The sequence below is a fragment of the Morone saxatilis genome, unplaced genomic scaffold, assembly GCF_004916995.1.
Source record: "Morone saxatilis isolate NCDOM2014 unplaced genomic scaffold, NCSU_SB_2.0 Contig11, whole genome shotgun sequence".
NCBI lineage: Eukaryota > Metazoa > Chordata > Actinopteri > Moronidae > Morone > Morone saxatilis.
In genome coordinates this window covers 28979278-28983465 of record NW_023339663.1, presented here as the reverse complement: position 1 = coordinate 28983465, position 4188 = coordinate 28979278, and the positions used below count along the sequence as shown (strand labels likewise).

General features: G+C 38.9%; 1 long non-coding RNA gene across 1 annotated transcript in view; it reads right to left on the bottom strand.

Moving 5' to 3' along the window:
- Positions 1 to 2625: 2625 nt before the first annotated feature.
- The window catches only part of LOC118321087, a 2160-nt gene continuing 597 nt past the window's right edge, over positions 2626 to 4188 (bottom strand). Inside the window, exon 3 of the long non-coding RNA XR_004796392.1 lies at positions 2626 to 2772. This is a non-coding gene — a long non-coding RNA (uncharacterized LOC118321087). The remainder of the gene's footprint in view (positions 2773 to 4188) is intronic.

The window sequence follows — 4188 nt, the reverse complement described above, 5'->3', positions numbered from 1 at the left end:
CTCTACCAAGTGAGCAATCAGGGTGCCCCATTGGGAGCTAGGTATTTTCCAAAAGAATGAGAACAGGTGTCCTTTTAACATTCAGAGAGACTAAAAGAAGAGAAGCAATTTATGATTTAACAGCAAAATAATAAACCTCAGGTGTTTCCAACCCTCCTGGTTTCGGCTCCTAGGAGGGAGTTAGTGGAATTACACAGGACAAGCTCAAGATCACATTGAAATGAATTCCAAAGTCAAGAATTAGTCCATTTGATAACACAAGGAAACGTAATTTATCAGCAGATGACGCTAAAAATAGCAGTTGAAAATCTTGTTGTTACTGACCTCCATTGTTTTTAATTTCTCACATTGCTGCAGTGATGTAGACGTGTACTCCAGGATGTGTCAGTACACTATGACATCACAGCTGGGTGTGGTTACGGAAAAAAAAAGATCAAACCACACTGAACAGTGATGCTGGATGTGATCAACTACATAACTTTAATGCTCTGTTTGGTAGGTAAGTAAAGTGAGTGGTTGTTGGACAGACAATGATTAAAGGAATTAGCATTGATATGTTTTTAACTCCGATTCCAGATCACTGTTGGTGCCCCCAAAAGCAAGTCTGCAGCGCATAATGACACATAGCATGTTTGGCTGTCTGTTGTATCCCCATTTCTGACACCATACATTGTGCTTGTTGTTCTCGTCCTTGTGTGTTGTGATGCCAATCAGGATCACCAGCACTAGCAGCTTTTTCATTGAAGTCAAGCTAGTTCAATCTTATTTTCATAGCCCAATAATACAAATCATAAATTTGCCTAAAAAGGCTGTACAATCTGTACAGCATATGGCACCCCCAATCACAAAAGCACTGAGATAGAATCCAAATCCATAGTAAGTAAGATTCAACAAGATTACTGTTCAATATGTGGGCTAAAAGTTGCCGAGACACAACTCTTTGTAGTACTTTTGAAAAGAGCGGAAGGTTACAGAGACTGGTCAAGATCCTGGATCAAGATGTGGTTTCTTGAATCCAGGGGAGCTACATTCATATGTTTTGCACAAATTCATCATGTGCACATGTTTGATTTAGGTGGGACATTATGGAGGTGCTGGATCAGGTAGGAGAGGACTAAACATTCAGATATTTTTAGACAGAGCTGTACAGACTCCTGACAAAGCTGCCATTGTTCCTACTGTCTGAAGGCTTGCTGGCCCACAGAGGGATGGTATTGTTTTATCATGTAATGCTACCAGTGATCTGTTCAATGATAGCACCCTATGTTTGGTAAAGTAAGACAGAAGTATATCACAGCCACTATTAGGTCACCTCAGCTCAGTCTAGTGTTTGACTGAGTCCTGCTGAGAACAAATGGAGACGAAAGCAGAAACCACCTCCTTTAAGACAGCATTCCGGAGTAAAAAAAGAAAGGAAAGGGAAAATGCCTTTTGTAAAATGATACAGAGCTCAGGAGAGATGCTTGACAAAGTGCCATTTTTAAATTTTCTGTTGCATTTATATTTAGTTATTTGGGTAGGTGACCAATCATACACGCATGCATTAAAAAGCATACAGCCCCTCCAAGCTAAGCAGGCACACACATGTGCCCAGCTATCCTCTGAAAGGTAACACCCTGGTACTGTGCCAGTCTGAGTGGAATGACCTGAACAGGCTTGGTGGTGATTATTATCAGATGATACTCACTTTCCACACAGGAGGAAGGAATAATTGTAAGATTACCTTCCACATCCCACTCAAATAGTCCCAAGAATATTAGAATATTTTATTTGATTTATTCCTTAAAGATTTGATAAACTGAAATAATGATATCATTTTCATACTGTTGTACTATTTAGGAATAAGAAATATCCACAGGGATTAAAGGGGAATTTGTGTTGAAAGGTTAACACTGCACCTATGCCATACAATATAGCCATAGTGTACTTCCTTAACATTGTAACAAGGTCAGAACAGGGCTGTTTTCTTTGAGACTTTTGATAGTGGAGACAGCGTCAAGAAAATTGAACTCAGTAATGGATGTTTTTCTTTATTTTTTACTTAAATTCTATTTCCTTTCAATTTGTTATTACAAACCAAACACATTTGTGCATTTTGATACAATTTTCTTTCTTTACTTCCTTTATAAAGAAGTTCTAGTAGTCTCTTTGTGCTCCATGTCCCCCATTTTTCATGAATCAGTGTTTGTTCTTCCATATCATATACAGTCAGTTCCATAATTATTTGTATGGAAGTGTACTGCTGCCACACTGAAAAAGAAAAAGAGATTAGTATCATATTAAAATGTGTGTAACAAGATGTTTTTTTCCACATTATAACAAGATATTAGACCTGCTCTATTTGAAAAGTGTCCTGAGATAACTTCTGTTATGCGCTACACAAATAAAATTTAACTGAATTGAAAAATTTTATTTAACCTTCACACAAGCAGTTTTGTGCTCATTTAAATGGCAGTTCACGAGTCATAAACATCCATCATACAACTTCAGAAGAACTTCATGTTTCTACATCATATGGGTAAAAACTACATGAGCTACAAACCAAATCAGCCAGAGGAGAGCTGCTCTTCCACCTCATCCAGTGATGAAGAGGTCAAGAGGAGGCAATAAATGAAGATGAACAGCACAATGGCACAGATAGAACAGAGGAGGGTGTGTGTGTGCGTGTGGGTACCTCCTGCACCAGACTGCTCAGGTCGGCCTGCGTGCGTGTGACCGCTATGACCTTTGCCCCGCAGCGCGCCAGAGCCAGAGCCGTGGCCCTGCCAATCCCTGAGACACCAAACATCCATAAACACAAAGACTTATTACAGAGCAGAGCGGAGGGCTGTGACACCAGGGTTGACACACACACTCACACACACATTCCACACGTCTCAGCCTCTGCTACACTGCACTCCATGAACAAAGCTTTTTTAAATTCCACTTTGTCTTCACAAGACTCTTTGAGACAAATTCATCGAATGCCTTCAGCAGTCCTCTGGAGTTCACATGTTATTTCATCAGTTTTAACATTCTAGTTCAGCTTTTGACAGACCCAGCATTTATAAGATGTATACAAACATTTTATATATTTTTCCATAAGGAAACCCTTTCTATCATTGAGTAATCTGACAAAGTGAAGTGATATTCAGTGCATAACTATACATAACAGTACAGAACAACTAATAAACTGAACAATGAACCCAAACAGTGAACACAATGACAGAGATGAGTTTTCCTGATATTTTGAGGAACTTTTTATACAATTCTCTGTCTGTATTATATATTCTTATAATTTTCATACTTTTTGAAAAATTCTGAAACCTGGGCGGAATATTTGACAGTGATCACAAATGTTCAAACGTATTTTTTATCAGCTAAGGAGCTTCTCAAAGATCAGGTCCTTTCTCTCTTGGCCTGATCTTGAAAAGGTCATCCATGGCATTATTTTCTCACGCTTAGACCATTGCAATTCTTTGTACTCAGGGTTACGTCAAAAAGCTGCTTCAAGACTCCAGCGTTGGATTGTATAAATGTGTTTAAATGTGTTTTATGAGCCTAATGTTATCATATGTAATCAATTTTTAAATTAAATGAACTTATCAGGTTTTATAGTGTGTCACATGCAAAAACTCCATGGGGTTAGCATAAAGTTGGCATGTTTGCAAAGATGATGTGGGGACCCAGAGAACCAATTTTCATTCAGATATCTTGAGGTCATCTTGAAAATAGCCATGCCAGTTTTTCCATTTCCATGTACCCTAACTTTGGAGTGTTATTTAGCCCACTTTCCAACATGCTAGCATGACATGGTACCAATTGATGTGTTAGGTCATCTACTTTCGTATGACACCGGTATCTTCACTCTAAAACCTTTTTTTAAAGGCTCTGAAAGCCATTGCGGAGTGGAAGAGATAAGGATAATTGGGTGGCCAGTGTTACACCAGGCCCCCTCCTCTGGACACGCCCCTGTCTACTTGTGTAAACAATATGTGTACTTTTGCCACCTCTGGCCCTATATGTTAAAGAGTATGTTTCAGTTGCTGCAGGCAAATTGCTATTTTGTGGACAATAAGTTACATTTGAAGCATGTTGGAATATAAAAGAAACAGAAATACATTTGACCCTTTAATGAATACAATGATTACATACATTTACATGACTGGGTATGGAGAGTGATAGGGGTGGTCGCAGTCCGTGTGTGTG